A 12,982-nucleotide genomic window follows, 5' to 3' on the forward strand; every position below is an offset into this window, starting at 1 on the left:
CGTTTTTCCTAAAAATTAGAAGTTCAAAAGTTATTTGAGGTGGATAATTTAATCTGAAAAGCTCTTTATAACACAATGAAACCAGCAATTTTACGGTTTTTAGAATATCCCTAAAAATAAAGTAATATGAAGAGGGAGTTTTTGAAACTGTATAGCTTTTATTACAAAAAATCCCAGTAAAAATTTTAAATATGTCAATGGTATAATACATACAGTAAATATCTCCCCTATTGTGAAAAAACTACAAATATCAACGACATTTCTCCAATTCAGTATATAAAAAAAAATAAAAAATCAATATATTATGTTTGACTATCACCTGCCGAGTTTCCTGCTACTCATCCTGTGAATAGTGGCACTTTCCTGAAACCGACAAGAAAACAAACGTCTCGCGATGAAAAACACGTGGCGGACCTCTCAGTGACGGCGAGAGAACGTAGCTATCGCGAAAGCCGCTCAAGAAGAACTGACGATGAAGTATGAAGTCGGAGAGAAGTAGTGGAAAGTGTTTGTTGTCGATTTTGCAGGCCGATTGGCGGACGCGCCTGCTGATGAAAACCGGCCGGCGTGGCGTTCGCAGGTCTGCAGGAAAATAAACGGTTCCGGGAATATGTAATTATTCCGTATTTTTTATTTTTTTAATAGTCAAATAACTCTACTATTGTTCCTTAAAGAATTTTTAAATTAAAATAATAGCTTTCTTAGTACTTAGTTATAACAAACTTCGTGTTATAAAATAATAGAATGTAGTCATGTACTAGTACATCGCTAATTAGATTCTTTGAGTTTTTGTTTCCTTTTAGATGTATATTTAAATAGTAATGTAATCCAATCATATCCCAAAATAGCAAACTTGATCCTAAAAAAGAACAGGAAAAGCGTATCTTTCCATCTGAAAACATTTTTATCGTATATCATAAGAAAAGAAAATTTTGTCGGAAATATTTTTGACTGGTATGAAAGTTTGTTGCCTGGCAACTTTCGCGAATTAAATTTTAACAATTAAATTGAATGATTTTGTCAAAATGTCATAAGCGAATATTGCCAAAAGGTAACAAATCTGAATAAAACCAGAAGAAAATTTTGCCGGTAAATAATTTTCTCTCGAATGATATTCGACAAAACTATTTCACGAGACAATGAATGCCCCATATCAACGAAACATAATCTTTATTTATTTGTTAACAATATTAAATGTACAAGCTAGACAAATTGTCCATTCTTTTCTACCAAAGCATGATTTTGTGTATTAATGACCCGCAGCATTCGGAAACTCCAAGGACCAGCTTCATTTGTTGTTCTGATATTTTCGATCAACTTCTGATAGTGACTGGAATCCAGCTGCAGATATGGTTTTAGGGAGCTTGAATTTGAGTGACCCGTTAATTTAATTAACTCCTGTTCAGAAACAACTTGCTTGAACAAGGCTGACACAGCTGAAGATCGATGAGAATGGTTTGTTATTTTGTTTTTTTGTGTCTATTCCAATTTTTTCAGCTAACATTTCTGTCCAATTAGATACGGTGTTGATTCCAAGCGGACAGTTTTTAAACTAAGTTCCGTCCTTACAGTTGGGGTAAACGGTAAGAAAGAATGTCTGATAAAATCTTTGGTCCCCTTTTTTTTACTTAATTTTAAAAATAATTTAACTGGGCATACATTTTCGTTTGATGAATTTCTTACAAACCAAACTTTTCGAACCGCCTTGATTTGTTTTGGAAAAAATGCTGTTGTATTCAATTCGGACCGTAAATTCTTCCATAACATCAAATTTCTTCAGGAAAAAGTTATTGTTGCAGTTTACGGCCTCGTTGTCTTAAGATTAATTTTAAATTAAATATGTTGCTGAAGATTACAGTAGATGTTACTCAGTTGGTTGGTGTCTGCTTAAGAGTTTCATAACATATTTCGAGAAACAGCCTGTTTTTATAATTATTTCCTGTTTGTACCAAAAAATGTTCGACAACAGCGTATGTGGTTTTACTTTTGTGCTAGATAATACGTTGTTTTAGTCATTGGCTTGTCTGTACAATATAGCAACCTTCGCAGTCTAAACACTGGTACTTTGTAGATAACATTGGAAATGAAAAAACGTTTGTTAATAATACAGCTGTACCTACTAATTTTAATTTTAGTATATGATTTGAAGAGGGCAGGGCAATTTAATATGCTCCCCAAATATCAAGATATTTTAAGCTCTTGTCAGCATTACAAATATATATATATATATATATATATATATATATATATATATATATATATATATATATATATAAGAAAAAGTAGTCCAAAATTTTTTGACTAGTTTGGAAAAAATATGTAAATACTTTTTTCTTTTTGGGTGTGGTAGTCAATAAAAAATAGAGCTCTGCTAAGGCGTACTATTTATTCTGAATCTAAGCTTTCGGTGGTTTTATATAGCTATAGCTATATGATATATGAAGAAAATATGTTATATTATGTAATAATATTTGTAATTTCCCGCTCAATTTCAAGTTGGTAATACAGTTGGTAGTACTCAAAATTCATAAACAGTATTTTGTTAGATATTAGTTTGAAAGTTGTTTTTTGTATTTTCTTCAAACTATTAAACAATAATTGTCCTCCCACTTTCTCTTTCTGCTCGTGAAATGTGACTGAAATCAAGTTTGCAACGACAACTGTTTTAACATGTCGTTTTTCATTTTGTTTTTTAACTTTTTAACGTATGTTTTAATTTTCAAAGTGTCTTTTTAAACAGTAACATTTTTAAGGTTAGTTGCAATTTCAGTACATATCATATTATTTAACGTTGTTATTTATGCCACGAATCTTACATTCGGGTAAGTTTTTTATAGCGTTTTTATTGCATCATTTAAATTGTTACAACATAGTAATTTTCTTTGTAGACCTTGATAAAGGTGCCAAAAAACCATCGAAAGCTTGGATTCAGAATAAATAGTACGCCTTAGCAAAGCTATATTTTTTATTGACTACCACACCCAAAAAGAAAAAAGTATTTACATATATATATATATATATATATATATATATATATATATATATATATATATATATATATATATATATATATAGGTTAGGTTAGGTTAGGTTAGGTTAGGTTAGGTTAGGAACCAGAACCAAAACAGAAAATCTAACTCATGTAAACTTCATCATTCTGTCTGTCGCCTCAACTCCAATGATCCAATGATCTGTCTTCTATGTGTTTTTTTCAAAGAAGTAGCTTAACCTTCAATAAATGTAATAACGGATAAAACCCGACTAATAAAAATAAAACGTGGGGTAAGGCAAGAAGATTCATTGTCACCGAAATTATTCATAACGGCATTAGAGTATGCCTTTAACATGGTCAATTGGGACCAAAAAGGAGTAACGGCGAAAAGCTTTACTATCTCCGTTTCGCAGATGACATTGTCCTTATCACCGATAGTTTAGGGGAAGCCACAGATATGTTAAATGAATTGGACTTTGCATGTTCGAGGGTCTCACAATGAACTTGACCAAGACAAGTTCCCAATAATCATTTAACTATTCAAGACAAAGTAGTAGAACTGGTGGAGAAATATGCGTATTTGGGTAATGAAATAAAAATCAGCAGAGATAACCAAAAATGCTAAATCTAAAGACGAATTACTTTAGTGTGGGCAGCCTTTGGAAAACTGCGAGACACACATATGACCAATATGCCAATTAGCGTCAAAAGAAAAGTATTTGACCAATGCGTATTACCTGTCATGACCTATATGGCAGAAACTATTACTCTAATCAAAACTACGGCATCGAAATTAGGAGTGGCACAGAGACGAATGGAACAGTCTATGCTGGAAGTGACGTTGCGGAAGCGATAAAGAAACGAAGATCTGTGAAGAAGGATGATATTGCTGGTATTGTGGAACGCATATCGAAACTGAAATGGAACTAGGTAAGCCCTGTAGCGAGAATGCACGACTCACGATCGACGAGACAAATTGGAGGTCAAGAGCAGACAAACGTAGTAGAGAAAAACCACCGAGACGTTGGGCTGATGACATCAGGCGTATTACCAAAAATGGGCAACAAAAAGCACAAAATCGTAAATAATGGAGGAGTTTAAGGGAGGCCTATGTCTAGCAGTGGACTTGATAAATGAAGGCTGGATGATAATGATGATGACCTTAACCTTTATAAAGGAAAATTGTGAATATTTCCATCAAACGGGATCTCCCTTAAGTAGTGGTGCTTTTTATAACTTGCCACAGCTCTGAGGATGGCTGTGTAAGCCGAAAGCGCTCAGCTAGGAAATACGTTTTTACATCCTTTAAAAATACTTTTCTATTCTTTGATTTGTCATAAGTGTGCACAAAAACATATCAGTCTTTTTATTTTTAAAAAATTTAAATAATTAAAATTAAATCACTGAAAAATCTCCAACACATAAATCGTTTTCAATAATGTGTTTATCTCTGTGAATGCTCGTAAATATTCATATAATTTCGGATTATTAGCTTAGTTACTGAAAAAGATAGAAGCTATATTTTAGCCCGTCATCGGAAAAAAAATAATAATACATTTTTTGTGTATAAATAAACTCGAAAGGACCAAGCTCGTGCTTCGTTAAAAACACTCATACATAATAAACTGACAGACGACAATAAAGCATCATTAATAAAATTTCTTCTCGTTTCTTCCGATGCAGTTCATTAAAAAATGCAATCATTATATCACTCTGAATTGTAGCGGAGGAATTGAAATCGTACGGGGCCAGAGAAACTCGTAATGGTCATTTTGACTGAGGTAATAATTTGTACTTAACCCTACACTGCTCAATGTATCATATATGAGACATACCGAGAATTTACATGTATAACACAGTGAAATAATATTAAGTCCAAACAGCACTATGTAACATATTCGATATATACCACTCTATTATATTATACACATTTTGTAACCTTGCAACGTCGTCTAATATTTTATAAAACGCGCGAATTAGTCAGTTATCACTTAACCGTCGTGTTGACGATAACGCTGAGTTTCAAATTTTTTTATAGGTGGTTATTAATCAAAATTGAATGTGCAAAATTGCGTTTTATGCTTATTACACATCCACAAGTGATCCAGTATTAGTTTTATTTAGCATCTACTATTATTTTTAAAGGTATGGTAAAAAATTTGTTTGTATCATTTATGATACATAATGTAATTTGGGTATCATTTTAGATGTCTTGCTGGTATATGAAGAGGCCTTTATCAGATAAAGAATTGCAAGTTATAGTCGACAATTGGGATAATAGTGAAGATGATTGTGATGTAAATGATATTGAAGACTTGAATAATGATGCAGATGTAGAAAATATAGACGTATCAAATATTCCAGTGGTATTTGAAGATAAGCTGAGTGGAGCAGAAGTCGAAGATTCAGCAGAAAATGAGCGAGGACGACCATCTACAAGTTCTATTCAACAGGATATACAATTGAAGAAAAACAACGGGCCAACAAGCTATATTCCTCCAAAAGATATTCGAACAGATGCTGTAGGACATTGGCCAATCTATACTAGCGATCGAATCCGATGCAAAAAGCCAAATTGTAAAAAATTAACCTATGTTAAATGTGACAAATGTGGCTAACTGTTTCTTTCAATTTCATCAATAAAAATATTATACTATAAAGGTACTTAAGTATTTTATTTCCTATATATAATTTTGCCCAAATGCACTTTGTATCAAATTTGATACATTACCGAAAATGTCCTGAAATTTAAAAATAAATAACTTTAAATTTTTTTAAGCATTTTTTTCGGACTTCTTTATAAAATAGCTATACATATAATTTTTTCCAATCTAAAATTAAAAATTGAGCATTGTAGGGTTAATCTCGAATGAGATAACTGCCGCTCCGAAATAGCAACAATTTATTGTTGTCAGTACGTCAACGGTTAATTTTGCTGATATTCGACCGATAAACATCATCAGACGCTACACACGCTCTCAAATGAAATGCACTTCATTTCGGCTATACAGAGTGTATCCAAAGTAATACAAAATGAATATATAGAAGGAAAACCTAAACTCTCAAGACAGCGTCGGTAAAAGTGCAAGACTTCGTATTTGCAATTTTGACAGAATTCATTTTATCATGTTACTTAGAACAGTGCTTGCCTGCGCATATATGCACAAAACCTTGTATGTCAAGTTATTTCGATTTAATTTTTTTGACGATATGCGATACCTCGTATTTTAGTTGAGTAGTTTATTTGCCGCACAAAACCGCGTATAAGGCGGTCACTTACAAATACGAAGTTTTGTTCGTCAGAAATGTCATAAAGCGCCGTGGATGTTTTTCTTCCTTTTTTTTTGGTAATTTTTCCGTGATTTTTATAATCTGTCGAAAGTAAAAACTGGTAAATGCTCAAAGACCGAATATTATTCAAGGTGAGTTTTGTAATTAGTTTATTTTTACAAAACAAAAACTGTCTGATTCTATAAAGTTGGGTTATGAAGTTCATTCAAAGATGAAGCCAGCAGTTTAGTCGAAGAAGAAAGTAAACAAAATGAAAGAACAGATGAGAACAGAAAGCGTACTCAAACAAGAAGAGCCAGAAATGAAAATAAAAAAGCTAGAATGCTTGGAAAAGAGTATTTGGGCTTAAAGAAAGATGATGATGGGCATTATAGGTTGATGGTTAATAAAAACAAACGAACTTTAAAACCTGGATGTAACTCTCGGAAATGTAAAACATCAAAGACAATATTTTGTAATGAATTTGTGGAGTAAGATAGAAAAGCAATTTTTGATTCATTTTGGCAATTATCATGGGGTATGAAAAAGACATTTTTAAGTTCAATGGTTGATGTTGTTTCTAGCAAACGTAAAGTAGAAGGATCTCGAAGAAGTAGCACTCTCCATTACTATTTAAAAATGGAACTGAGAAAAAAAGGTCTCTAAAAAAATGTTTTTGTCAACATTAAATATAGGCGAATGGATGGTTAAAGAATGTGATAGAAAAGATAGTGGAATGAATGTGCCTGAAGTAAACGTTCGGAGAGGTGGTAGAAATAGAAGGAGTAATCAACACACATACTTCAAAAGTTTTTGTCAGAACTCCCTAAAATGGAGTCCCACTGCTGCCGGGCTAGTACAAATAAGTTGTATTTAGAGCCTGTATTCCGAAACGAAGCCGAATTTTATAGAGAGTACAAAAACTACTGTCAAAATAAAAATACAAATTATCTATATAAAACAATTTTTTTAGAAGAAATGAACAAATCTAACATAAAAATCTACAAGCTACGAAAAGACCAATGCGATTTGTGTATTTCCCAAGGATTCGGAAATGTTTAAGATGAAAAATACATGAAACATCAAGAAAAAAAAAAAAGAACAAGCAAGGCGTTTGAAAATGGAATATAAAGGTAAAGCTATTAGTCGCCCCAAAGAAATCGCGGTGCTTTTTGTATAGTTATACAAGCTGTAAAGTTGTCTTCTGTTTTCCAAGCCAGTGCCATCTATTATAAGACAAAACTTTGTGTTCATAATTATACTGTCTACAATATGGCTACTAAAGACGTAATCTGTTACCTCTGGGATGATCCCAAGGCGGTCTTAAAGCTAATATGTTCGCCATTCTCCTTACAGAGTTCCTCTCCAATTATCTTTCAGAAAATAAATCAACAAAATAATTTAATCATATACAGTGATAGTTGTGGGTATCAAAACAAAAATTTAATACTTTCAAATTCTCTTCTTCAATTTTGTATGGAGAACAACGTTGATACTAGTCAGAATTATCTCCACAAGGGTCATACCCAGATACATACACATTCACACAGTGCGAAATGCGACAGGTCAACTCTCAAAAGCCGTGGCGCCTCCACTCTGGTTTTGGGGCCGAGTTAAGCTCGAGACTGCACAGGACCAATGGTCACTACAGACCGGGCTTGTCGTACCTAGCTCGAAACCAACACATTCAATCTGGAAAGAACATCAATCCAGACAAACCCTTTCGCCCCTGGCTCACTGGCTGACATAAGTGACGACAACTCCACAGAAGAAGAAGAAAAATGCTAAATCGCCGGTGGTTTTTTGGTCTGTTTGCTGAGTACACCATTAAAAACAAATTCGAACTCAAGCCTGAAGAGGGTCAATCGACCCTAAACGGGTACAACAAACATTCTCTCCTTTTCGTAATAAAAATCCCTACCCTATCCTTCGAGAATGAACATTGGATGATGATGCTCATGAGTCTTTTCCTTGCTTGTTAGCTTGTTCGATTCTTAATGGGATTTATTTCTTTTGGGTTAAACTGGCTGTTGATATTTGCTCCCAAATATTTTGAGGAAGTTACCTGTTCTATTATTTATCCTTTGGCATACAAATGCACGTTTGTTTTTATCTTTGATATCTGTGATAAAACGCAACCTTGTCGTACTCCTCATCAGATTCGTATATCTTCGGATGTTGTGTGCTCTATTTCAATTGTTGCCATTTGGAGCCAATATAGTTCTGAGATAATTCGCAAGTCTTGTTCGTTAATTCCAGTTATTCTCAGAATTTCGGTCATTTTTGATGGTTAACGCAGTCAACAGCTTTTCATTAATTAATAAAACATGCATATACATCTACATTTATGTCTCTGCATCGTTGTGTTAACACATTTAAGGCAAAAAGAGCTTTTCGTGTTCCCAAACCATTTCGAAATTCGAATAGAGTGTCACTTATCTGAAACTCGTGTATAAATGATTCTGAGAAAAGTTTTAAAGGTATGAGACATTATGCTTAATATTCGAAAGTCATCGTAGTGTGAGGCATTGGATTTTTTGGTAGTGTTACCAAATGATGATTTTAGGCAGTCTGGTATTTTACCTCTCTCATATATCTTATTGAATCGTGCTGTTATCAAGTCGAGGCTTTTAATTTTTTGGTCTGCAATTAATGTAAGCATTTCGACGTTGATATTGTCTGGACATAAATAACTTCTTTTTTTGTTATTTTTGGACCTTTTTCATTTATTCGATCAACCGTGGATGGTGGAGAACAAGTTCTATCATCGTCAAAAAATGTCTGAATATATTCTTTCCATCTCTTTAGTTTGTCTTCTTTAGCCATAATTATCTTATTATTATTTCTTAATATTATTTCTTGGCTCTTTCTCTGTTTACCTGTCATTTCTTTCACTTTTTTATGACATTAAAGATGTCGTAGCTTTCCAATCTGTCATATAATAATAAATAAAATATTTTTTTATTTATTATTATCTATGTATTTAACAATTTTTAAACAAATTATAAAAAAAAATGTTTTTTTGCTTCAAAATTACTTTTTTTAATAATATGAGTTATTCTAAGACGAAAGTTATTTTTCTTTTTTTTTCGTAAAATACTTTAAACGTAAAATGCAAATAAACAATTAAAAATACTAAAAAAAAGCCGATTTTATAATTAATATGCCGATGTATAATTAATAATAACTACATAATTTGATGACTTATATTGTTACAAAAAAATATGAAGTAAATTTTAAAAAAGTTATTAATATCTTTCTAAGCAACAAATAAGGATAGAAACATTTAAAAAAGGCTATTTTGAAGGTTTTTATATGACTTATAAGTTTATTACTCCCAAATTTGTTTCAAATGCTTTATTTTTTGCTTATAGACGAAAAAAGCGAAAATTTACCATTTTTTGACCTTAATTTGTTAATAACTAATTAAGTTCAAAAAATCGACTGCAGGAAACTTATAGGTTTTTGTTACAGAGGTCCATAATATTTAAAACAACTGTCGTTTTTCTGACCGATTTAGTTTCACAAACAGGGTACTTTTTTGCGTATTTTCCTGGCCTATAATTATTAACTTTTTGCATATTTTGTTAAATTTAATTGCTTAATCGTAAAGCCACAAATATAGCCATTCAAACAATTATCATGTCCCAAATTTAAAAGCTCGCAAAATCGCAAAATTGGCAATGTAAAAAATTATACTTACAAATTTTACTAAAGGTGTTGCGTGCTTACCTGCAAACAAAAAATTACTTCAATACTATAATTTAGTAGGCACACACAAAATATTTTCATATAAATAAACAATTTAATCGGTGACTGTATATCAGTCACTGATATACGAAAGGAAATTTTTTCTCATCTTGTCTTCTCTTCAAATCTTGGTTTATAAAATCACGTTATAGTATATTTTACTAATTTGCCCCTATTTTGGATTAGGGATGAAACCTTTGACTTAAATGGTTCGCTGTGCTGACAAAGTTAATAGCAAATTCTCTCAATGCTTGAAGCACTGTCGAAGAAATATACAAATTGGTACAAAAATAGAAGAGTAAGCCACAATTAAAGGTTAAAATACATTTATTGACGTTTCAATTTCCACTTCGGAAAGTGAAAAAGATTTCCGAAGTGGAAATTGAAACGTCAATAAACGTATTTTAACCTTTAATTGTGGCTTATTCCCATTTAAATAGTAATTAATTTAAAATGCCACAAGAAAATAGCTTCAGAACAATATTAAAAATAGAAGAAAATCACAAATTCTATCCTTTCTAAATTGTAGTGGTATCTAAGTATTTACGGATAAGATAAATACAAAACATAGCATAATAATAAAATAACAATAACACGTAACATTTTTGCTAACAATATAACAATAACACTCAAGTACTACTATGACAAACTTATTAGGGTATCACTAATTTGTAGAGCATACTACTTCGCCCCCGAGGCCAAAAATCTCTTTCAATTACATACTAGTTTGCTTCGAAGGCCGTATACTAGTTCGCTCCTACGGTTAAGCAGATAAGGTATTTATCTACTAAGTTCTAGGAAAATTAATATCGTCAAAATTGGTACTGTGACTTTCGTGTTTTATACAGAAATTATACAAAATATTGGTTGTAACATATTTATATACGAGACAGTGGAATTATATTATTTAAATTATATTCACTTCATTTTGTCTCTATTTTGCAAAATGTTAGTGATTGCTTTAGAAATTTTATTACAAATTTTGATCTGGCTTAGGAATTTTGTTAGCAATTCTTAGAGAATGTAGATTTTATAATCTAGCACATAATATAAACTATAACCTCAAGCAAATACTTTTTTTTAATTGCCGTATTGCCAGATTCCAGTAAGAGCCTAAGAAGGTATCCATTAAATTCTGATAGGTAACGGTGGGGGAAATCTTTTTTGGACATCTACGTCACGGAACAAGACATCTTGGCATCTTTCGACCGAGTAGGATACTAGGTTAGAAGACCCTAGGGTAGTACCAGATTAACCGTGTTCCGGCTAAAACCTTAACCACCGTTCCAGAGAGGTGGTCTTGCCACTCAATGAACAACTAAAATTTATAAATATCCATACCCATTACCGTAAATCAGAAAATGTTTCAGACGTTAGGCCATAAACTAATAAATAATATTAACCATAAATTTCAGATCTCTGGCTCAATTTCCTCCTCTGTCCTCCTGCTCCTTTTTCTCCATCACGCCAGAAATCACACAGTGTACTTCTTTCCATTCTTTCTCTCCTCTCAACATTATGTTTACAACGTTTCTTCATCCAGCCCGAAACCCATTCGCCTCTCGAAATCTCCCCTCTCATTTGGCCATCTCTGGCAGTTAAAAACTTGGGCGGGAGCGTCCGGTACCCCACAAATAGTACAGTCTACCTAGGCAGATGTGTCTATTCAATTTGTGAAGGTGCCAAAACTACCATGTATAGATACATCAAGCAGATACTTAGTTCGCCAAATGTGTATAGGGCCTCACTTGATCTGTGAGCCGTACTTTGCGCACGTTTGGGATAGATTGTTTGAAAATCTCCCTTGTATGTATGAAGGGTATAGATGCAAAAGTCACATTCTCCACTTTTTAAAATGTCAGAAGAAATGAAAAAACGTCTACAAACAATATTATGAAGTCAACTATAACGAGTTTTTTATTTACGTTTAGAAAGTAACTTAATAGATTTTATAAAGATATGGTGGGGAACACACCGTTGAATACAAAAAAATTACTTGTTAGTTTGAATAGTGCTACTTTTGGTACTAAAATTTGCAGAATGTGAATGCTTAATGGGAATATTCAGATAAACAAGTTCTATAACACTTTACGAATATAATTTAGATATGAAAAAATTCAGTTAGTTTTACATATTTTGCTCAAATTTTACTTTAAAATATAAAACTTGCCAATAAAAAATTAAGTTTGGACAAGGGGTATCTCATTAACAGCAAGGCACACTTTATCTTCAGTTGCAACTCCTTCTTCTGAATCGTCTCATACATGCTTGTAAAAATGTAATTCTTCAAAATTTCTCCACTAATCTTCATAATGTTTTTTAAAAGAGAATTTACTAAGTCTTTCTAATAAGGTTTCGTTATACAATCACCTTTAGTAATAGTCTAGGGCCTTAAGCTACCCAAATTTTGTCCTCGTTTAGTGATGCTTCGTGCAGTGTCCAAAACTTCACTTCTCCACTTGTACCTTCGGTGACGTTTTGTACCTTCTTTCGAATAAAGTAGCTTACATGACTGTATGCCAAAATGCAAAGAGCCAGTAGCTTTTATGACATCCTTTGTTACCGATTTCCAATTTTCAACTGTTAAGTCTTCTCCAAGCTCTTTAACAGTAGCAAACCTGTCTATTATTTTGAATATATTCCTCAAGGCTAACGGTTATCTCATGTTTTCTGATTTCCTTAAACTGTTAAAGCTGTAAACTGTTATTGGAAAAACGAGCTGGAGATCCGTTATACGATTTGGCGCATTTAGCCAGCATGCCAAGTAAAATTGTGTTTTTATTTTGACCCCCACACTCATCACTAATAAGATGTACAGCCGTGTACAGGGTCATATCAATAGCACATAATAAATCAAATAAATAGAATGCTATTACATAAGAACTATTTCCAAACTCGTTCTCAGTCCATACGTAGAAAGTTTTCCTTAGTAAGTTTGGATTTCGAAGACCTTTTTACAACCCAAAAATT

General features: G+C 32.5%; 1 protein-coding gene across 2 annotated transcripts in view; it reads right to left on the reverse strand.

Moving 5' to 3' along the window:
• The window catches only part of LOC140439261 (monocarboxylate transporter 12-like), a 448,050-nt gene that overhangs the window by 176,569 nt on the left and 258,499 nt on the right, over nucleotides 1-12,982 (reverse strand). The window contains exon 1 of one of the 2 annotated variants that reach the window (XM_072529063.1): nucleotides 320-473. The exons of the other annotated variant lie outside the window; for it this stretch is intronic. The gene's annotated coding sequence lies outside the window, so the exon portion shown is untranslated. Of the gene's footprint in view, nucleotides 1-319; nucleotides 474-12,982 lie in introns of those variants that run through there. 2 annotated transcript variants of the gene reach the window in all.

This window comes from Diabrotica undecimpunctata, chromosome 4, assembly GCF_040954645.1.
Source record: "Diabrotica undecimpunctata isolate CICGRU chromosome 4, icDiaUnde3, whole genome shotgun sequence".
Taxonomy (NCBI): domain Eukaryota; kingdom Metazoa; phylum Arthropoda; class Insecta; order Coleoptera; family Chrysomelidae; genus Diabrotica; species Diabrotica undecimpunctata.